The sequence below is a fragment of the Aethalodelphis obliquidens genome, unplaced genomic scaffold, assembly GCF_003676395.1.
Source record: "Aethalodelphis obliquidens isolate GAN/ISIS:26980383/991018 unplaced genomic scaffold, ASM367639v1 scaffold19, whole genome shotgun sequence".
In the NCBI taxonomy this organism is placed as follows: domain Eukaryota; kingdom Metazoa; phylum Chordata; class Mammalia; order Artiodactyla; family Delphinidae; genus Aethalodelphis; species Aethalodelphis obliquidens.
The window spans coordinates 18,979,130-19,003,622 of record NW_020837963.1 but is presented as its reverse complement, the minus strand read 5'-3'; the positions used below and the strand labels follow the sequence as shown (position 1 = coordinate 19,003,622).

At 35.7% G+C, this 24,493-nt stretch overlaps 1 protein-coding gene and 1 pseudogene across 2 annotated transcripts in view; one reads left to right on the top strand and one right to left on the bottom strand.

Annotated features, from left to right (window-relative positions):
* CDH7 (cadherin 7) overlaps positions 1–24,258 on the bottom strand; it is a 190,546-nt gene extending 166,288 nt beyond the window's left edge. For both annotated transcript variants that reach the window (XM_027118717.1, XM_027118718.1), the window contains exon 1: positions 24,038–24,258. The gene's annotated coding sequence lies outside the window, so the exon portion shown is untranslated. The remainder of the gene's footprint in view (positions 1–24,037) is intronic.
* On the top strand, positions 19,881–21,489 carry LOC113626828 (60S ribosomal protein L4 pseudogene; annotated as a pseudogene).
* Positions 24,259–24,493: the final 235 nt, after the last annotated feature.

The following is a 24,493-nucleotide window of genomic DNA, read 5'->3' as shown; positions in this document are numbered from 1 at the left end:
ATCATCACCTATATTCTTGTTTAGTGTGATGAGTTCACCTCTTTATTATTTCCCCAGGAAAATAACTATGAAACTTGAAAAAAAACAACATTCATGTGATCAATTTCAAATGTGAATATTTTAATAATACAAATTCAAGTCTCTGTTTTAAAGAAAAAAGAAGAAGTGTTGCTAATTTTTCAAAGTCATCCAGCTCTTCCTCATCTATGTCCTCAATTGGCATCAGTTTTTTTCCCACCAATGGAGACAGTGCATCCTAGATGCAATCTCCATGATTTCACCCAGTTAAAATGCTTCCTAATTCAGCTTTAAAAAGAGAAGAGCTAGCTCACTCTATTTGAATAAGCCCTGGTTTATTACAGGCAACAGAATGATCAAATAAAAGCCCAGCTGAATCTCAGTTATAGAAGAGATCTATTCATTTATTCTGTGCACTTAAGTGAAAGCTGTGTCAGCGTATGATAGTTTAATAACACTAATCTTGATAACCCATTATATTTTTATAACAATTATCTCTCTTTCTTTCTGTTAAACATACAAGTAGACTTGTTAATCCATGCCAGATTAAAAAGCAAACAATTTTCTTTTCAAGAAGATTAATAAATTTGCCCTTGCTGGTTTTGTAATTAAAAGAGAAAATAGCATGCAACACAAATCAGATAAAAGCAAACACTGCTCTAATTCAATTATATATAAACATGAGTCATCCCTCAATTTCATCTAAGGATGCTGACCAGCAATTTTACTTCTGAGACAGAGATCGTGGATAAGAAGGATTAGACTTTCTCCCTATTGTACTTTATTTCTATGAACAAAACAAACTCAGTAATGCTCTGCACAATATACAAAAAATCAATGAGTACTCTTTCTTTTTAAATCTATTATTCACCTTCTTATCAAATGGTAGTCCAAGTATTCCTCACTTATCATAATTAATCAGTTCCTGAAAATGGACTAGATAATGAATTTTTAGATAGTGGGCATCTATATACAATTCATTTAAATAGGAAAAACAGTAATTCATTTCCAATCTACACAAAACCCCAAATTTCTTCATATATCTTAAAAACATTGTGAAATATCTATGTAAAAACCCACAGAGGAGTTGTAGAACACAAATTACCCAATTACTTATCAATGAATGGACTTTGGTGGTTATTAATTTTTGCATAGCATGATACTGTACACAGCAACAAACACAAATCCATTTTTTTCTAAACTGCAACAAATAAATACCATATCTACAATGACTATGTCAATTAAGATACAAACTCTATCAGTTTTGAGTGTAAGTGGTATGATATTAAAATTACATAAGGACAACAGTCATAAACTGTGATGGATAGTCATTCAAGTCTAATGTTATTAAGAATCAAAATATCATGATAATAACGGAAAAGGAATTCAAATAACACTGAGAAAACCTGCTGCTTATTAATGGAGATTTTGTTTAAATGAGGTTTGGTAATGAGAGGACAGAGATGAAGGAAGCAGTATGTGTATGGGTGGCAGGTTAAAGTATTGATACATGCCAGTGAGAAGGCAGGGCAACAGTGTAGGCTAGAGGTTCATCAATTACCGAATCCGAGAAACCCATGTACTCAAGACTACGATAACTCCAGGAATCCTAATAGCGTAAGACCAACTTGTTATTTTTTTAATGTGATACATCTGCTCATATTATGATTATGCTCACTAACAAGATCTTTTCCTTTTTATTTTTTGCATAACCTAAAATTTCAACTAAATTTTTGGCACCTGGTATTCATAGCTACTCATCTTCCTCTGCCTCTGATCAGTGATGAGTATCAAAATGAATACATTAGGGGTAAGTTCTTTATTATTTGATGCTGACACTTTTGCAACATTTTCACTGTTCACTAAATCCTTGCCTTTCCAGAAGATATAAGATATATTTAATTCTTTGAGAGTGAGGTGGTCAGACAGTACCCGAACACCTTGAAAAACAGCAAGAAAATGGTAAAAACACTTTCTCCCATTCTCTGTTCTGAAACTTTTCTTTCAAGCCTGCATGTCTCCTTGATGCCAAAATTCTTTTGTGAATCCCTCACTGAATCCATATTATCTCAATCAGCACCCTGAATCAGATATTGCTTAGAATATTCTGGGAAGGTTGTAAAGACAATTTGGTCCAAAACGTTTCAATAGTCATATATTAGGAGGCAAAAATCTCACTTCCTTATCACCTCCATAAATCAGTAACTCCTCCCTAAATCAATAAATTCTTGAGGAGTTGCCTATTATGAAAGAGTGCTGCCTGTAAGATTTTTCCTTCTTGCGTTATAAATTTCTCCAGTGTTAAATAACCTCCTTTCTCACTTACGCTTTATGATTTGAATACTATATAACAGGCAGTACACTCTCAATGTTATTTTAAGGGCCCTGGAGTTTGGGGAGTGATACACCAACAAAGATTTTACTTCTATCTTTACAATTTCTACTCCAGAATACGGTGAGCCTATCTTTGGGCCTTGAAGGAGCCAGTACTTTTAGTCATCTTCTGATATGTTCAGAAAAGTCATTTATTTCCAAAGAGCCCTGTCTTATCAAATGAGAATATTTGCTTTGCAATGTAGCTAACATGTTACCAGGAAAGCATGGTGTAGCCTTATATTCTACATAAGCTGTTTCATCTGCGACCTTCAAATTACAGTCGTGAACTACTCTAAAATCTCCCAAACTATCAGAAAGTTGCTTTGAAACTCAGTCCTTCAATAATCTCTTTGTTTTATCTTTTTTTTTTCACTTCTTCAAAGACTCTACAACATTTTCTGCTATATCAAGATTCTAAATGGCAAACACCCTGCCTATGGCTTTTTAATCTTCTGCAACAATGTTTATCTAGTATTTCAAATATATTCCACAGTGCTCAAGTATCCTAGTGAGAACATCCAGAAGGAACAAAATTCTCATAAACCGTATGCATGGCACAGCTTATGATTTTTAGGCATATACTTCTCTCAATAAGCTTCCATACCAAATTTTCTTCTATTGAATGAGTTTTTCTAGGCTTCTCTGGCTCATCTACTTTCTTCCCAGGATTTTACACTTTACATAAGATTTTCTTTTTTTTTTTTAACTTAAAAATGAGGAGCCTGCGACTTCCCTGGTGGTCCAGTGGGTAAGACTCTGCGCTCCCAACTCAGGGAACCCAGGTTCAATCCCTGGTCAGGGAACTAGATCCCGTGTGCATGCTGCGAATAAGAGTCCGCATGCCACAACTAAAGATCCCGCATGCTGCAACGAAGATTCTCTGTGCTGCAACTAAGACCTGGCAGAGCAAAAATAATAAATAAATAAACAAGTGAATAAATATTAAAAGAAGAGGAAGCTATAAGAATGATAATGCACAACCACAAATAGAAGACGCAATCCCATCAGAAGTACAGCTGAGATATGACGGTAGCTCACCATGCAGCCTCTCATTTAGACTCACACAACTTAAATGTTTGTTCTTGCAAGAACGTCTGCTATTTGTTATAGCAGACATCAAGTTTTGGGAAAATTTCACAAGTTGTTATGGCAACTGGAAGAGTTAAGATAGTAAGGGATTCCTATGTATTCTATTTCAGAGGTTTCTAAGTGAATTCTGAAACAAAGGTGAAAGGAATTTTGGATGAAGTTAATTTGACCTTCCCCAAATTCAAACAACTATTTGCAGCCCATATCCATATAAGAAGGAAAAATAAAACCCAAATGGTCTATTTTCAGTTCAGCCACTGAGAAGCTTGTCAGCAACCGGCTGGTGAGTAACTAGATGACCTGGATGATCTCTTCCAATCCTAAGAATTTTCAATACACTGACCTTTGATAATCCATATAATCTGATATCTTTCAAGTGTAAGGATGGATTAGACTATAAAAAGCTCTGACATTTTTCCATTTACTTCTTTAGTAGCCAAGACAGCATAAAAAAGCATGCTGTCATATATTAACCCCAATGTCTTACCCTCCCCAAATTAGGAAAATAATATAGAAATAAAATTTAGGTTTATTCAATAAAAATTTTGCCCACATCTGCCATTCATGTTCTTGCAAATAGAATACATATTATTTAAGATGACTTATTTATGGTAACTGCTCATTTTGCCATGATTATATTTGCTTATTTAATTTGTAACATACTTGTATCTTCTTTTTTGCATAGACTATAAACTCTTAGAAATGATGAATTATATAAAATTCTCATTTCTATCTTTTAAGGCACCTATTCCATTACTGAACAGGGAGTCAACCTTAACAGTCCTTGGTTTCTTTGTTTGAAAAAAAACGTGTTTTTTTGGACTGCATGATCTCTAATTCTCCATAAATCTAAAATTCAATGATTCCATCAATTTTTTCATCAATTTATTACTTTGTATGATTTTGAAAAGTTTTATAAGATAGAAGTTTTGAATCATGTATTATAGAAAATAATAAAATAAATTTATACTAAGGCTGATCATTTGCCTTATTTCTCAATGACAAAGGTAAACTACTGTTTTATAATCTTTTAACATTTGTTAGAGATGGTCTACATAAATCTGTTAAAGTGATTCACTCTTAGTAATTAAAATATGCCATAGCATCTTGTCTTCTATCCAGAGAAAGGATAATTATTTAAAGGTATTAGGTATTTTTTAATGTTTTTAGTACTTTATAAACAACATGCTATAATGCTGATCATTTAATAACTGATGACAAAGAATATCATTGAAAAATCTTCGTAATTCAGCTCATATTATTTCTATCCAAACCAATTCTCTGTAGGAAATAATGCCAAACAACAACACTATAAAATATGATGGGATTCTTTTCAAGCAAGCCTACTCAGGAATGATATTTTAGGTTTTTGGTTTTTTTTCTTGCAATTGAATATAGCAGAAATTGATTGAATTTTTCTCAGTGCCTGTAGTGCAGCAGCTCAGCAATAAGTTGCCAAAGGTCTGCAGTGGCTCTTAAGAAGGCATTTTATTTAACAACAAATGTGTAAACTTGATGTTATTCTATGCATTTCCTGTGGCTTTAAACCATGCCAATAGAGAAAATTGGAAGAGAGGGAAGTTATTAAGAAAAGTAAAACTATATGATGTTCTTGTGAGTTAATTATTATGATCTTTTAACCAGTGAGGCTTTTTCATCCTCAAATTATCCAAATACTTGGTCTTAATCTCTACGTTACACTTTTCATACATGTTATTATGCATTATGCCATTCTGCATGATTTAAGGGAAAGAATATATGAATTAAATTCTGTCTCCCCTCCCAAATTCATATGTTGAAGTATTAACCCTCAGTATCTCAGAATGTGAACTTTTTTAGACATAGGGTCTTTAAAGAGGTAATTAAGTTAAAATGAAGTCATTAGGGTGGTTTCTAATCCAATATGATTGGTATCCTTATAAGAAAAGGAAATTTGGACACATACAGGTCTAGATGGAAGACAATGTAAAGACATAGGGAGAATACAGCCATCTGCAAGCCAAGGAGAGGGCCTGGAACAGGTCCTTCCCTTCAGCCCTCAGAAGGAACCAGCCCTGCTGATAACTTTGATCTTGGACTTCTAGCCTCCAGCATTATGAGAAAATCAATTTCTGCTGTTTGAGCCACTCAGTTTCTCGTACTGTGTTACAGCAGCCCTAGCAAATTAATAGAGAAAGTAAAGCAATATTTGTATGATTAAAAAGGTTTTTAGAAACATCCAATAATGGATGAATGACAGAAATCCAGGTGGGACAACCTATCTCTAAAACATAACTGGATATAAAGTGTTGCAAGAAGGATCTCTGGGGTCAAAGTTGAACACCATTCATACAGAGAAACTGTAAGTGAGCAAACAAATAGAACACAAAAAGAATGACATGGCTAAAGTAGGGGAGCAAAAATAAAGATAGGACGTAAGTGATTACATTTATTAAGCAAGAGGAGATTATGAAATTGAACTTAAAATAAACAGAAGTTTTACAAGTTCAAATGGGAATATGATTGTACGTGGTTGTAAACATAGCAGGAATGAGGTTGTAGGCATGGCAGTGCAGAGTCCTGTGGGGAGTAATGAGCTGGAAATTTTAGAGAAGAGAAACATTGCAAAAGTTGGTAGAAGGTAGAAAAGTCTGGAGATTTAGAAAAGTGCCAAATCATTTATACTTAATTTTGAAAGCAACAGGAAGAACCCAACAATTTGGACCAAATGTTGACCTTTCTAGACCTGACTCTAAGGAAGATAATTCCACTGGCACTTTAGATAGAGCTGGTGTGAAGGGAGTACAGATTGAAAATGAGTCCCAGGATTCCTGTCTTTGCAAATACTGAACTATGAAAACTTGCCAGTGGGAGAATTTTTCATTTCACTTGCCTTTTTTTCTTAAAATTTGTTGAATGTCAAACATAACGAATACGCCTTAATTTTTTCATGTGTTCATTAGTGTCTTGGACCTCTAGCTAAGGGGGTACATTACATTACTACTGTGTTCCATTTCATTTAGCCTTGTATGGCATTTGGATTCTTTGGATGGAAACTGATGAACATAAAGAGATTGAGGAAGACAGGATGATGGTCTGGATTAGAGTAGTGGTTTTTAGTGCACATGCGAATCTCCTGGAAAGTTTGCCAAGAAGAAATAAAAGAAAAAAGAAAGAAAGAAGAAGCAGATTGTGGACCGGGCTCCCAGAGTTTCTGATTTAGTTGCTTTAGGACAGGGATCTTGAGAACTTGCAGGTAATGCAGATGCTGGTAGTTCCAGGCAACTGAGTTGGAGAATACTGAGTTGGAGAAACAGAACTAAGAATGGAAAGCAAAGTGGGTGGGAAAGAGCACTTTCTAAGTAATCAGATTGCTTCAGTTTTGCTCGTTTGTTTGTATAATGGAGTGTACTGTGGGGTTTAATGGAATCTTCACTCACTATTGGTTCAGGAATATCGTCATTTTCTTCCTGCTTTTCTTGTTAGTGATTCTATATCCTTTCATCTTTCTATCTTCCCTTTATTTTCTCCTTCCTCTTCCTCATGGAAGCTCTTACTTCCATGCTTCTTTCATTTTACCTTCTTTTTCTAGATTTGTAATATTCAAAAGGAAGTCTCAAAAAATAATGTCTGTAAAATAAGAAATTCTATGTAAACTCACTTTTCTTACCCTGTGTTTTGGGAAAGAAATGTACTGTTATTCATATCTAATCTGAAATTATTAATAATTGTATTAGTAAGCATGGATCAACTTCTTTTTTGATGATTACTTTTATTAGCTTAAAAGATGCATACATCTAGATGTGTTTTTAAGAAATTGATATGTAATTAGAAACACTTTATTTCAATCAAGGAAAATTATGCCATCATGTATCAGAATAATAATGCAGATTAAATAACATATTTAACAGTGATTATTATGTACTACTGTGCCTTGTGGATACCTAGTTTGTACTTTTATGAACATACAAGAACATTAGCAGATAGTCCGGTGGTCTAGTAATGTGCATGGTATTTGATTCATGTGATTTTTTTTTTAAGGAAAGCATTGCAATATTCAGTAGGGGTTTAAAGTAGTATAAATAGCTCTGTACTTCTGGTAAACTTCTGTCCTAAATCACAGAAAAATAAAGTAACATTGTAGATGTTGTCTATTTCATTCATGTTTAAAGTACTCTAATATTTTATAATTTTTCTCTACAATTCAAGATCACCTCTCTTCCAAAAAGTAAGTATTATCTGAAGTTCTGGCAGCATTTGGTGTTGTCAAAATACTTTTGTCACTCTCTTGCTTGTTATATATTACTACCTGACCAACAGATAATAACATTTCTGCGAAACAGTGAGTCCCTTGTAATTCAGTTAAGTTCAATTAGTCATAACATCCCGTATGTTCTTGTAACAGGCAACTAGAAATAGAATCTACAGAAAACTCTATAATTCATGTTTCTTCTGAAAAGAAATTCAAGGCAGCAAGAAATTATAGTCACAAGTATTAAATGCTTAATTCTCAGGCTATGTCTGTCTGTGATATTTATACCTAAGTGCGCTAAAATATTTATCAGTTTGAATTACCTGCATTGTCCGACATTAAACAGTGAGAAAGCTTACTTTATTTTTCTTGTATATATGTCATTATTAATTGAAGACTTAAGTGGGGACATGAGGAGTAGCCAGCTTTCCGTTATTATCTCTAAAACCCAACAAAAAGCCTTAACTGGTAGTTGTGAAAAGATGTCTGATTAAATTGCGAACACCAGTAGTGAACTATTGGCTAACTGGATACATCAGTGTTGAAGCATTTTTCACAAAGGTTGTCTCTATTTCTTTATGGTTGATTTGGGGTTATTCAAATTCAACACATAAAATAACAACTGCAGTTTTGCTATTGATAGTATTTCAAATCAATTCTATTTGATCTACTAATCAATTAATATCTTTGTCTAATATGGAAAAGATCCATGCTGAGATTTAACAGAAAGTTATAATTAAGACCTTTAGTAAAGTGTAATTGTGAACAAGAAATCTAACACCGTGGAGTCATTTGGAAGATTCAGTAATAACTCACTGCCAAATTAAAGTTGGGGCCTTTTAGATGCAACTATTAGCTTCTGGAAAACAAATGGAGGAGAAATAGTTAAGTGTGACCTTTGCCTAAATCAATTCAAACTCATAAGGAAAACCTGGAGATGGTACTGGGGCTTGTCTTGCTCAGAGAACTCCAGTTAATAAACTACTTTCTATGAATTTTATTGTTCTTGCAGTTAAGGACCAGTACAAAGAGAATAGCAAATATTTCTAAATTATAGAGCTAGTATATCAAGATTCTAGTATATGTATCTTTTAATATGATCTCACCAAACTTTTTTCATCAGCCTTTTAGCAAGCTGTTTCATGGGGAATAACATTCTTTACTTAAAACTATTTGTGTTTGAATATCAATCACATCATTATCACCCATAAAGAGAAATGTGAAGACATTGCTTTTAAGCATCCTGCTATGCTGATGAGACAGAAACAGAAGCATGTAACTCACCAGAATGTAAGAGTAATTTCTCAAATTTGGTAGGATATTTGCACTTTGTGGTAGACAGAATAATGCCCCTTGAAAGATGTCCACATTCTATAATCCCCAGATCCTGTATTATGTTACCTTAAATGGGATTTTAGTTTCCTAGGGCTTCCATAAACAATTATCACAAACTGGGGGACTCTGAACAACAGAAATTTGTTCTCTTCCAGGTACGGGGGTCAGAGTCTGGAATCAAGGTGTTAGTGGGGTTGAATCCTTCTGGAGTCTGAGGGAGAGTCCTTCCCCATCCCCTCCCACTCTCTGTGTCTAATACGTTTCTGATATTTATAAGGATACTCCTCATTGGAAGTAGAGCCCACCCTAAACCACAATGATCTCATTTTGGGATCTTTAATTACACCTACAAAGATCCTCATTCCAAATAAAGTCCCATTCTGAAGTTCCAGGTAGACAAATCTTTTGGAGGCTACTGTTCAACCCACTGCACATGGCAAAAGAGACGTTGCAGCCATGATTAAGTCTCTTGAGCTGGGTAGATTATCCTGGATTATCTGGATGGGCCCAATGTAATCACAAAGACCCTTTTAAGGAAATGGGTAAGGCAGGAAAGGAGACGTGGCAATGGAAGCAAGACAGAAAGGAGAGAGAGATTTGAAGATTTATACTGCTGGCTTTGAAGATGGAGCAATGGGCTAGGAGCCAAGGAATGCAGATGGCCCCTAGAAACCGGAAAAGACAAGGAAACAGTTTCTCCTGCAGCCTCCAAAAGGAACACTGACCTACTGACATCTTGAATTGAGAACTTTTGAACTGCAGAACCCTAAAATAATGAATTTAAGCCTTAAAGTTTGTGATAATTTGTTACAGCAGCAATAGGAAACAAATAACACCCTGTCCCTCAAATTCATATAATCAAGAAATATTTACACTCTACCTTCCTGTAGGAATTTTTATAAATTGTTAAGATTCAGATTTCTAAGCCACATGGATGATATACTTGCAAATGATTACAAATTAGTTTGCTATTGAATTCCAAAATCATCTTTATAAGAATTTATTAGTAATGGAATTTTTTTCTAAATTCATCTTTATTGTCGACACAAAATACAGGATTATGAAAAATCTTGAATGCTCTCTAAGTATAATTTTCACGTGAAGAAATAAACCTGTTTGTATTTTATACTTATTAAAGATACACCTGACAAATTCTTGTTGTCTGTGGATACCAATAACATGTTTCATCAAATTAGGGAGCCTACATAATACTAATAGTTCTATTTAACTCCATGTTGCTCTCTAATGTAATGGTGTTTCACAATTAGAAAAAAAATCCATTATACGTCCACATCTGACAGGTTTTTACTCCACAAAAATTTCAATTTATTTGAGCACTAACATTGTAGCTGGCAACAATTTTGGAAAGTTTAGTGCTAATGCAAAAAAAGAAAATACCCTTGCAAAATTTACCACAATTGTTTACTTTCTGAAAATGAGCACTAAAACATTTGCATAACATCTGCACTGCTTGGAGGGTTGAAACACTAAAGCAATTAGCTCTGTGTTCTATATGTTGCAACTCAAGCAACGTTGAAGTTGAGCTAACTTAATATTTAGTTAGAAAAGAAAGGCACTTTATTTGCCCTTTCCTATTAGTTCTTCTTTAAACTGCCCGATCATGGTTAATGTGTTAAGAATCTTGTTTTCAAGATAATTCCAGGATACATCATTTTAAGAAAAAAATCTCTAAGGGACCTTCATTTAGTCTTTCTAATATGTGTGTGTTTACATCTATTTTATATACTTGAGTAGTACAAATTTTACACAGCAGTTATAGTGTAGTCTATAAAGCTGCATGTTGCCTATAAGAAATTATAAGGAATAATTTATAATAGCAATATGCCAGAATAACTATGTTATTCAAGATTAGATGCACTGACCAATACTTTTCAAATTTTAGATAAATATCAGTACCTACAATTTTATTTTTAGGAAAATATGCTATAACTACGTAATCATGTTGTATTTTGTTTTTGAATAGTCATAAGATTTGACAATAGACTCCTGATTTGCAAATACATTTAAATTGGCAATTTAAATTTTATTATTAAGTCACATTAAATTCTGCATTAAAATCACCATGATTATATGTACTATACCTTAAATCTAGACACATCTTCAATATGTAGCTATGTACATTCCACAGGCAAACTTTAGTAATAAAAAATAAATGAGTGTTAAAAAAGGTCTGCTATATTGGAAAGACACGAGTCATCTCACAGCTGAACAGGGCAACATTCAAACACACCTACAAATGCTAACTAAATATTAATTTGATAAAAGATATTTTAATGCATGGCTATGCCTGCCAGAAAGGAAGGGAAGTGACAGGTATCAGCAATGCAGAGGTCAGTGAGAGCAAGAATGGTGGGTTCTCAAGTTGATGAAAGAGGCAGGTAATCCTGTTTTGGTGGAGAAGGGCAGGTAATGCAGAAGTGATTAGTGGGTTTTAAAACCCAAGCAGGGAAAAAGAAAAGGATGAGGGCTCTAGCTTGCGAGATGGGGAGTTAAAATTGAAACCTCTGCAAAAAGCTGGGTTCCTGAAAGGGCTATAAACCCTACATAGAAAAGACTCACACATCTGTCTACCAGGGGCAAAGTAAGAAAGCTTGACTAAGCCATGTGTCAATGTTCAAAAGCAGTAAGATACAGTAACCTTCCCTCAAGACACTGATAAGCACAGTCCTGGCTCTGTCCGGTTTGAAGTTTGAATTTTCACTCCCTACATGGGCTTGTGGAGGAGGAAACCCAACATCCATAGGTTGGGCCACATTGTGTGGCTGATTATCAAGTGCTTCCTCTGTATCCAGGGACCTTTGGAGGGCATCCACACTGGACACACGTAATCGCACGTTTCTGAGTGCGTCTACATTCCTCTTTCCCCAAATCCCTTGTTATTGGAACCTAATCTTGCTCCAAGTGCCTGAACATCCAGCATTTCACGCTCAGGTCATCTCCCTTTCCAGGCAAAGTGAGTAACTAAACGTGCTAATCAAGGCTGATACTGAGCGGGGGAATCATTCTGTTACTGTCATCTTGAAGCTGGTACCAGCTATGAGACACAGTTTTCTCTAAACCGGGTTCACATATTCCCCACTTCAGTAAACAGGTCACAGGGAAGTCCCCTGGAGATTCCAAGGTTGATTGTAGAAGCAGTTGTCATCCAGCATTGTGGCAGAAGGAGGCAAGCTGAGAGTTCTACTACAACTTTGTTTAGCTTTAAGACTGACTTATCATTGATGCCGTTTAGACCATTTCTAAAGGACCATGGAGTGCTTCTCAGCACAGGCAAATCTGTATCTAAGTAGAGAAAATGAGAAGCAGGTGATGCTGAGCAGGTTTGCTTGTAAAGACACCTAGACTTTTATGATTTGGCATTTAATCACTTGGGTGACTCAGTAGAAAAGCAAGAACGTTTCTCAAAAGTACAGTTCTTTGGAGAAGAAGGTATGGCTTTGTGCCAAAACCCTACATGCAGTTGATAGGGTTCAGATATAAGTGCCTGACCAAATGTGCATACAATACCCTGTCCATGGACACACGCAGCAACCAATCCTATCGACTCAAGGATAAGGCCCAAATGTTCAAGCTGCTGACATTCCAGTGGGAATCAGATGGGAACTTTTGCTTTTTTCTTGTTCTGTGTTCAAATTAAAGCACGGCATTTTATTCTACACTTAAATATCATGTGTAATATCCTTAATTTTAGGGTTTGTTTCTTCTAAAATCCAAAAAGGTCTAACAAGAGGTGTGTGCCTTTTAAAGTGGTAGTGGCATATAGCACATCTTTCTCTATGATGTAAAAATAATATCCAGATTATTCCAGACTATTGCAGCCCTCTTCTTTGCATAGAAACTATATTTTCATGCAATGAAAATATAGGCCCAATATTTTCATGGGATTCATTTGTCTCCTCTAATCCTATGATATTTTCTGTTCTCTAGGATCTAGCAATAAATAGAATGATTTGGCTTCATGTTATTTTAGTGATGGGAACAATTCCATTTCTTTTGGACTAAACTATGAACAGAGTCATAGATCGATGCAAGCCTGTGACAGCACAGTGAATGGAGGTGTACTGCTGGGCCTGCCAGGCATAAACCTCAAACAACTTCCAGTGTGTTTTCAATACTTGTCAAGAGGGGCAAACAAACATTCACCAAATCGCTGGCTGTATACCAGATGCCAAAGCCTGTTTATTTACTTTGGTGAAAACAGATGGCATCTAGAGCAAAAGCTTCAGCTGGAGTCACCAGTGAATTAAGCTTAGAAAATCCACTGTTGTTTTCTCTCATTCCTCCATCTTCTGCACTTACAAATACTGACAATTAAATGGAAATGTGGTAAAAACTGTGACTCTGAATTATTTTAATCCTTATGGTAATAATGAGATCTCTACATAGCCGAGATATGGGAGAAACGTAACTGCCCATCAACAGATGAATGGATAAAGAAGATGTGGTATATATATATGATGGAATACTATTCGGCCATAAAAAAGAAAGAAATTTTGCCATTTGCAACAATATGGATGGACCTGAAGGGTATTATGCTTAATGAAATACATCAGATAGAGAAAGACAAATACTGTATCTTTTCATTTATATGTGGAATCTAAAAAATAAAACAAATGAACAAATATAACAGGAGGAAACAGACTCACAGATACAGAAAACAAACTAGTGGTACCAGAGTGGTCAAGTCTGGTGGGGAGTGGCAAGATACGGGAAGTGGATTAAGAGGTACAAACTACTAGGTATAAAATAAATAAGATACAAGGATGTAATGTACAGCACAGGAAATACTGCCAATATTTTATAATAACTTTATATTGAGTATAATCTTTAAAAAAATATCAAATCACAGTGTTGTATACCTGAAGGTAATATAATAAGTCAACTATACTTTAATTTAAAAAAAATTCAGGGGAATAGTTTTCCAAAGGTGATGCTATAGCTTATGCAAACTGAGTCAGAATTTAATAAAAAACTAGAATATATTTATAACCATTGAAAAAATTGGGTAAGTGAGATAAATCACTTAAATTCTACTGACAAGCCAAACAGGTGGTTTGGACCTTAAAATAACATATAATCATCTTGCAAGCATTTATCCAATGATTATGAATACACACACACACAAATACACACAAGTATCTGCAACTTGCCTTATGAATCTTGTATAACTTTTATACCAAAGACAGTAGGAAAAAGAAAAATTATATTCCAAAGTCAAGAAAAATGTAAGTATAAAAACTGTAAATATTAGAATATTAACAAATATAAGCCAGCAAATCATGTTTGTAAAACCTAATCATATAGGATTTATCCCAGTTAAAATATGTAACAATTATTTGACATTAGGAAATATATATTTTGCTACATTAGCAGAATATTATCTTAATCAATGCAAAAATGCATTTAATAAAACTGGACTCTATCCATGATAGATACTCGTAGAAGTATGGAATAGAAAGAAACATCTTTAACCTGATTTAAAAAATCTGTAGTAAAAATTCTATAATTAAAATACCTATAGTAAACATCGTATTTCACACTGAAATATTAGAAGCACAGCAGCCACTGAACCAAGTTTCTGCCTCACTTCAGAACTCAAGCTTGCCCTGATACACGAACATTCACCATAGTGATAATCCCCACGTTATGTTATTTTAGAACTTGAGGAAATTTAGAGTATGTGTATTTCAGCCTCTTTATTTTACTGCGAGGAAACAGGTCTGAGTGGGCTTAAGTGACTTGTCTAAATTTATTCAACTAGTGATGAGTGGAACCTTGACTAGAAGCCAGTGTTCTGTGAAATGAAAAAAAAGCCAGCTAAAAACATGCTGGTTTGGGTCAGCACACACACACACATACACACACAAACAACACACACACACCAACTATAATCAATCTTGTTTATTAATTGTTCACTATTTATTTAACAATGAGTATTAAGCCCAGAATTAACCTTAGTCACTTTTGTCTCAAAATAATAAAAGAGAGATGGAAATGTATTAAAAAAAAGAGAATTTAATAATAAAATGATATAACACCAAACTATGCTAGTAAATGTAATTTATTATATGGGAAATATGTAAAAAAAAAAAAGAAAAATCACCTTTGTTACAGTTCTATATAAAATTTGGGTGGTCTAAAAGGTTATCAGTTTTGCTGACATAAAGCTGAGAAAAATAAAGTGCAAATTTCCTGGAAATCAGAAACTCAAAATATTTCATCGGAAGCCATTTACTACTTTAACCACTTGGCAGAAATGAATACATCATTACACGCTCAAAACAGCTTGAAGAACGAATAAAAATAAGTTTGAGGTATATCTTTTGTAAGTTATCTCTAAATGAAGGCTGTTGTTTTTCTGTTTTCTCAGTTGATTCCGCTGTCTTGCTGGAATGAATATCTAGGGTTGGGAGATTACACAATTTGTTTAAGATGCTAGAAACCTGAAAATTTATGTGAAATCTCCTGAATTGTAGTACACTGAGCAGGTCAAATAAAATCCATCCTCGGGCCTACTATCATACAATTTGTAACCTCTCCTTTAGACTATGAGAGTATTAAATTAGTACTCATGACTTAATGAGCTTCTTATTTATATACTGTATCCTTTGCAAAAATCATACTGGGAACCTGCCTCATTTCTCCTTTCCCTTTATTTTATTTATTTTTTATTCATTCATTTATTTTGGTTTCAAAAGAGGCAACCTACAAATCATGGTTCTTATTAAAGTTTTTTGAGAAATATTGAGATAGACGAAAAGACAAGGGATTGATGTATATGTAAATGGTACAGAAATGGGAGAGAGAGGAAAACTAAATAATTGACGCAAAGCAAAATTGCACTGAACACTTGTTAAAAGTGTAAAGGAAGACTGTATTCAAGACTATTGTAATAAGGTCAAGTCTCCTGCTCAAGACTTGTGTAGTAGAAGAGAGACAACTCAATCGGCTGGAGAGGAGGAAGGGCTTTTAATTGCCCGAGTTATTTTATGGAAAAGCACTAGAGGACCTCAGCGGGGGGTTTGGTCAACGTGAGTAGCTTGTTAGCTTGTAGCTTGGTCAACGTGAGTAGCTTGTTAATTGTCACGTATTAACAAACTTGGGCTGCTGCCCCCCAAAGGAGACTGGGAAGGAGGCGTATTATCTTAGATGACTACATTTCAAAGGGGTAACTCCCAGGTCTTTGAGCAAAATGTTTCTGGGTTGGAGAAGATTTCCATCTCAAAGGGGCAGAGGAAGAATTTACAATCACAAGTGTTCTAAAGGAAATCTTCTAAGGGAGGTCAGGGGCCTATCCTCAGGAAGAAACCTGTCTGAAAGTTAGTGAAGATAAAGGAACCGTTAAGCCCATCTTGATCACTGATAACCACGATGGAAGTGGAGATTATGATTGTCTTTGTGGAGTATATTAGGTGCTTTAAATTTCCAAGGCAACTAATTTGAACAATAGGGAGATATGAATGGATGAGAACATGTTCTGGTTTACTGAAAAAGAGCCTGACTAATTTCACCAATTAATACACCAGACTAATTCTTGTTTGTGGGATCTTTGCTAGGGAAGAAGGGTCTTAAAATGCAAGCTGAGGGTTAGGGTAGGGACTAGGGGGCCAACAGAGGAAAAGGAAGAAACAGATTTTTTTTAGTTTAATTTGTACTTACACTATTAGTGAGACTCACATGGCTTCTAATCAGAGAATGTTTCAGATATATATACATAAATATTTATTTTATGTATTTATTTATTTATTTTTTACTTGAGAGTTAATCATTTAACTAGGTTGAAGGTTTTCCACAGAAATTTTCAACTGACTCCACTGAAACTAAATTGGGCCCCATCCTCCAAGGGGGCACAGCATGAAATGCGATACAGATCCAGTCCTCCACATGGTTTTTAACATTAGATGAGATAACATAAAAAACTGACCCCTATTTTCTAGGTTTTGTACTTATTAAACCCAAAAAGCCATAGCTCAATAAAATGATACAACTCTTATTCACCTTGATTACCCAAGTACAGGTTTTCCCGCTATCCTAAAGTAGAGCATTTCTATGAAGCCTTCTAGAAGCCAAAATGGCATAAAGCAGAGAAGCAATTACCTAAGGACATATCTTGCTAGGAGGCACAAAATAAATCAAGATACAGCACAGATGCTCACAGATGCAGTTCGAAGCTATGGTGGCTCGATGCTAAGATGCTAAGTGTAGTTCCCTGGGAAGGAGCTTGCAGGTGCCACTCACGGTTTGGGGTGCATGCTGCCCCTACATCAGCTGCTACAAGACGAACCCTGAATGCTAGTTTCACTTTTCACCATTTTTTGTAAAAACAATAATCCTCTTCGGATTTCTTTTGATTATCAAAGACAGGTACTAATGTACTAATGTAGGTCTTTTGTGAAAGTGAAGTGGTGTACAGCGAACTTTTGAAAAGCAGAGAATACCCATACATAAATTCCTCCCATGAGTGTTGGGGACTTTTTTGTAACAGCATTAACTTTTTACAACACCAGGGAATTATGCATTGCACAGTACAAATGATATATTAAACCCTGGTGGATTAGGAGCACTGATGCACTTTTAAAAAGTGCCATATTGTTCTACTGGATAAACTGGGCATTGGGAGGATGGAGATGTAAAATTCAGCACTGATTTCAGCTTCTATGTACAACTGGAAAATCAGAAGAATATATTTTCAAAATTCAAATGGAACTTACTGTGGCATGCCAAATCATTTTAGTAACTGTATTTACTTTGTATAGTATGCTGCCACATCTTTTGAATAGTGGTCCTTTTCTAAAATTCACAAGGTCTTGGGTAAATTATTGCTTTTAAGCAATTTAACTTTTTTCTTTTAGCTACTGCTAAATATGCAATAAAAACTGCATATAGCTTCATTTGATATAGAATAGAATTTTAGTGTCATAAAAAATACAAAGGATTTAGTGACTATAGCTTTTAAAAGAACCTCAATAAAATATCTTTTTTTCTCAGTGTATATTTCAATGAAACCACTAAAATTGGACTCAAAAGACTAGCCCTCGGGCTTCCCTGGTGGCGCAGTTGTTGAGAGTCCGCCTGCCGATGCAGGGGACACAGATTCGTGCCCCGGTCCGGGAAGATCCCACATGCCGAGGAGCGGCTGGGCCCATGAGCCATGGCCGCTGAGCCTGCGCGTCCGGAGCCCGTGCTCTGCAACGGGAGAGGCCACAGGAGTGAGAGGCCCGCGTACCGAAAAAAAAAAAAAAAAAAAGACTAGCCCTTACTGCTTCTAATTAATCTTAAAAGAATAAGTTATAAATTTGTAATGTAACGTGATGAAAACACATGAGACATTCATACTTTAGCATATTTGAATCTGAAGAAGTCTTGAAAATTGCTAGTATCACTCCCCTTAGAAATAAATGGATGTGATTTGTATTTCCCTGATGGTTAATGATGTTGAGCATCTTTTCGTGTACCTGTTAGCCATCTGTATGTCTTCTTTGGGTGGGAAAAATATCTATTTAGATCTTCTGCCAATTTTTATTTGAATTGTTTGTGATTGTTTTGCTATTGAGTTGTATGAGTTCTTTATGTATTTTGGATATTAGCCCCTCCTTATCAGATATATGATTTGAAAATATTTTCTCCCATTCAGTAAGTTGCCTTTGCATTTTGTTAATGGTTTCCTTTGCTGTGCAGAGGAAATGAAAGTGGTTTGATGTCATCCCACTTGTCGATTTTTGCCTATGTTACTTCTGTTTTTGATGTTGGATTTAAAAAATTATTGCCAAGACCTATGTCAGGAGCTGACCACCTATATTTTCATCCAGGAGTTTTATGGTTTCAGGTCTTATGTGAGGTGTCACCTCACACCTATTAGAATGGCTATTATCAAAAAGAAATAACAAGTGTTGGAGAGGATGTGGAGAAAAGGGAGCCCTTGTGCACTGTTGGTGGGAATGTAAATTGCTGCAGCCACTATGGAAAATAGTATGGAGGTTCCTCAGAAAATTAAAAATAGAACTACCATATGATCCAGGTATTCCACTTCTTTGTATTTATCTGAAGGAAGCTTGCAAAGATATATGCACCTCCACATCCATTGCAGCATTATTTATAATGGTCAACACATGGAAACAATGGAATATTATTCAGCCATAGAAAAGAATAAAATCTTGTCATTTATGACAACATGGGTGGACTAAAGGGCATTATCCTAAGTGAAATGTCAGACAAAGACAAATACCACAAGATCTCTCACATATGAGAAATCCAAATCTAAAACAAACAAAAAAACCAAAAAAAAAAAAAAACAAATCATGTAGGACTGTAGTATCTGCTACTGAGAAAAAAATCTGTGTATAGGTGGACCCCCACAGGTCAAAATTGTGTTGTTCAAGGGCCGACTGTAATCTCATAATCTAAATGTTAATAATGTTATCCAAAAAGATCTACTTATCAAAATTATATTGATATTTTTATTATAAAACTCATATTTATTCTTAAGCAAAAGTTCATCAATGTTTTTCATTGGGTTAGAATGATTGCTAATTTCAGATTATAACCGCTCATTTTTGTTCAGTAATGTACAACCCACATGCTGTATAGAAAATTGTAAGGATAAACAGAGTAATAAGCAATATTAAAAATAGTATCAAAGAATATTAAGATAAAGACATTTTAAAAAATCAGCCTAAATTACGATTTAGATGCGCATTAGATTATATTTTTAAAATTGGTTTAAAAAATTATGGAGACATAATGTAAAGCATGGCGACTATAGTTAATAGCACCAAATTGCATATTTGGAAGCTGTCAGAAGAGTAGATTTTGCTTTTCCTGTGGGAGCCGCCGGGTTGAGGGGAGCGTGGCCTTCTCCTCTCCCGCCATGGTGTGTGCTCGTCCACTGATATCAGTGTACTCTGAAAAGGGGGAGTCAGCTGGCAAAAATGTCACTTTGCCTGCTGTGTGCAAGGCTCCCATTCGACCAGATATTGTGAACTTTGTTCACATCAACTTGCGCAAAAACAACAGACAGCCCTATGCTGTCAGTGAATTAGCAGGTTATCAAACCAGTGCTGAGTCTTGGGGTACTGGCAGGCCTGTGGCTCGAATTCCCAGGGTTTGAGGTGGCGGCACTCACTGTTCTGGCCAGGGTGCTTTGGGAAATATGTGTCTTGGGGGCCGTATATTTGCGCCAACCAAGACCTGGCGACACTGGCACCGCAGACTGAATACAATGCAGAAGCGATATGCCATCTGCTCTGCGTTGGCTGCCTCATCTTTACCAGCGCTGGCCATGTCTAAAGGTCATCGTACAGAGGAAGTTCCTGAACCTCCTTTGGTAGTTGAAGATAAAGTTGAAGGCTACAAGAAGGCCAAGGAGGCCGTTTTGCTTCAGAAGAACCTTAAGGCCCGGAATGATATCCAAAAAGGTCTACGGTTCGCAGCGAATGAGAGCTGGCAAAGGCAAAGTGAGACACCGTCGCCGTATCCAGCGCAGGGGACCCTGCATCGTCTATAATGAGGACAACGGTATCATCAAGGCCTTCAGAAACATCCCTGGAACTACTCTGCTTAACATAAGCAAACTGAACATTTTGAAACTTGCTCCTGGGGGGCATGTGCGACGCTCCTGCATTTGGACTGAAAGTGCTTTTCCGCAAGTTAGAGGAGCTGCATGGCACTTGGCGTAAAGCTGCTCCCCTCAAGAGTAACTACAACCTCCCCACGCACAAGATGCTCAATACAGACCTTAGCAGAATCTTGAAAAGCCCAGAGATCCAAAGAGTCCTGCAAGCACCACGCAAGAAGATTCATTGCAGAGTCCTGAAGAAGAATCCACTGAAAAACCTGAGAATCATGTTGAAGCTAAACCCATATGCAAAGACCATGCACCGGAACACCATTCTTCGCCAGGCCAAGAACCACAAAATCCGGATGGATAGGGCAGCAGCAGCACTAGAAGCCAAATCGGATGAGAAGGGGATTCCAGGCAAGGAGCTGTGGTGGGAAAGAAAGGAAAGAAGGCTGTTTGCGTTAAGAAGCTGAAGAAGCGAAAGAAAGCTTTGGTGGAAAAGATGTCCCCAGTGACTAAGAAACAAGCAGCTGAAAAGAAGCCCGCTAAAAAGAAGCCTGCAGAAAAGAAACCCACCACAGAGGAAAAGAAGGCTGCGGCATAAACTTAAATTTGCTTATTCGGTAAAGGTCAAATCATTTTGGACAGCTAATTTTGAATAAAGACCTGATCAAAGAGAAGTGAGAAACATGAAAAAAAAAAAAAAGAGTAAGTCTTAAAAGTTCTCACACCAGAAAAACAAATGTTGTAACTGTATGATGACGCATGTCAACTAGACTTATTGTGGTGATCATTTCACCATGTATACAAATAGCAAATCATTATTTGTACACCTGGAACTAATATAATGTTATAGATCAATTATACCTCAATTAAAAAAAGTGAAAAAAAATTGGTTTAAAAATTGAAGAAAAAACTAACACAAAGCTGAAGTTATTTTAGATGATGTGTTTGTTAAATTTTTAACTGAAAACTTTAAATACATCTTAATTTCAATGTGTTCGTTAAATACTGAATCCTGACAGGTACTATTTTACTGTAAATATTTTTCCTTGGCCAAATATGTGTTTACCAGCTTGTACATCAGGCTCAATTCTATAATAGAGTCTCTTTTCAGATTAAAGAATGCAATGAGCTTTCTTAAGAGACTCAGCTTCTGCAGCCTTGCGGGTTTCACAGTTATAAACAGCTAGTGGTAGAGGGCACTGCTGTTTTAAATAATAGTGTTGTGGGTCACATTTTCAATTCTTTTGTTTGTTTTCTGACCAACAGCCTCACTTCTAAGTGGCCTGATCTAATTTCTTCCAGATTATAAAAATCAATACAGGTTAACATGACTGATGCAAGAAACCAGAATGAAAAAAACTGAAGTTACCATATAAGTCTATAAACTGAGATTTACTTACAAATGTGCTGCCCTAATTCAATGCAGAAGGACTCGACGGATAAGACAGAGCAACACACTCTGCCACTGGATATTAAGTAATCGAGTAAAATGTTATTTCATTAGTCCTTTTACCTATTACTTAATTATGAATAAAGGTGACTTTTAAATTGTAAAAATTGGAAAATTATACATGATTTGTTAATTTAGCTTAACTTTTTTTTAACATCTTTATTGGAGTATAATTGCTTTACAATGGTGTGTTAGTTTCTGCTGTATAACGAAGTGAATCAGCTATACATATACATATATCCCCATATCTCCTCCCTTTTGCATCTCCCTTAACTTTTGATCATCCCTTTATTTAAATCTACAGAATTAACTCCGCTTTCATATCATTCCCACCTTTGGATGATCAATATCATAATTTATGTTGTGGAGATAGTAAAACAACTTTTCTCTCTCATTACCTTATATTCTTTTTATTATTTACATTGTATTTTTACATTTTTTTCTCCCAGCTTTATTGAGGCTTAATACTTTATATTACCTGATTACCAGGCTTATTTAGGCCGGTTACGTGGAAGGATTTCGCCTAATCCCAAAGAACAAGGGTGAGGAGTAAGAGAAAATATTATGCACAGACATGTATGCAGAGCTCTTCCTGGAAGCAGAAGGGACTCATGCCTCCCCAGGGAAGTAGGGGAAATACCATCATTCAGAACGTGAACATCAAGACACACACAAAGCAGGTGTTGCGCGGAGCAAATGGAGCGACTTGAGGGATGGACCGCGATAAGGCTGCAGAAACTGAAGAGCACGCCACCCATTTTCCAAAAGAAATTTTCAAACTTCTTAATACATTTTTGCCTTAATCACCTTTAACTTCACAGTAAAATACCCTTGGAAAACATATCATTCATCTTTACATGTATTTATAGCTCAAATATGTATTCAGAATTTTCCATTAAGAATAATATACTATTCTTACTTTGCCTGAATTCACACAGGAGTGATTCTCTACAGAACTACACTTCATTTACTTTTTAAGTGTGTAACTCTGGAAATGATTTGAATATAATGAAAATGCTATTAAATACACTTTTGTTGAACAGAGTAATAAACCTCACTCACTTTAATAATCAGAATGTAACCCAGTCATTCATCTTCTTGGAGAACACTGCATGTCTGCTATAAAAGGTAACAGAGCTCTGAGTATGCCATTTCTCCTATTTTAATGTCAAACCAAAGCCAGGAAAGAATTATAAGGTATGACACATACATTGTTTGCTAAAACCAAACTCATAGCACTATATTTATGCCCTGGGTGCAAAAACCCTAAATGGATAGAAGGATAAGAGTGGCTTTATTTTACAACTTTACTGGTAAGAATTGCATAAAAGATATGTAAAAATGGTGGAAATTCTAAGACATCTTGGGGAATTATAAAGAAAAGTACATAAAATTATAGTGTGAGGAAGTTTGAGGAACACGTTTTGTGCTACTGAACGCTGGTAGGACTCTGATTGAAGGGTGGAACTCATTCAGGCCTCCTCAATTACAAAGTAATAGTTACTTTTCTTTTCCTTTTGTTTAAAGCTCCCATATGAATACGCTTGGGGGAAAGCATTATTCCTTTTAGAATACTACTGAGATTTGAAGATTCAATGGTTCAAAGAATGTGGGGTTTAATGCAAAAAAAAAAAAAGTATCTTTTAAAAAAGAACATGACTTGTCTATTCCACAGTCTAATCTTAATCTCTCCCCAGATAAAGCATATTCCTGTGTAATATTCTCTTAATATGAATACCATCATCTAGAAACATTCTCCATTAGAGTTAAGACTTCCTTAGCATCACATGGACTGATTGCTTTCATTTCAAAAATAATATAGTTAATTGCATTCTTATTTTAAAAAAAAAACCCTAAGTTTCTAAAACAACCTGGTTGCATTCATGTTAGGTACTCCAGTGACCCTTAGTTATTACAAACATATTACGAATTATATGTAATTAGCTGCACTTACCTTCTGCACTGCTGCCCAGACCGGAAACTGCAGGATCAGCTTTGATTCCACTCAGTCTCAAACCCGCACGATTCTCTGTCTTAATTTGCATTCAGAACACCACTGCGTTTGACCTGGATTGTTTGGGAGGATCTATGACTTTAAGCTCTTTATACAGGTCATGCTAGAGGCACAAGACCACAAGACATGGTTTGAATTAAGACCAGGTTTGGGTTTGCTGAACACTGTAAGGCAGTGGCTTTCAACCTTGCCAAAACATTGGAAGCACCTGGGGAACTGTAAAAAACATGTTGATGCCTGCAGAGATGATGATTTAATTGGTCAGAGAGCATTGCAAAAGTTCCCCAGGTGATTCTACTGTGCAGTCAGGTTTGGGAACTACTTCTCTTAGCTGAGCATTGTCTTGCAGAGAGGAATGTAAGCACGACTGGATTTTGAGAAGGTATGTGGATGAGA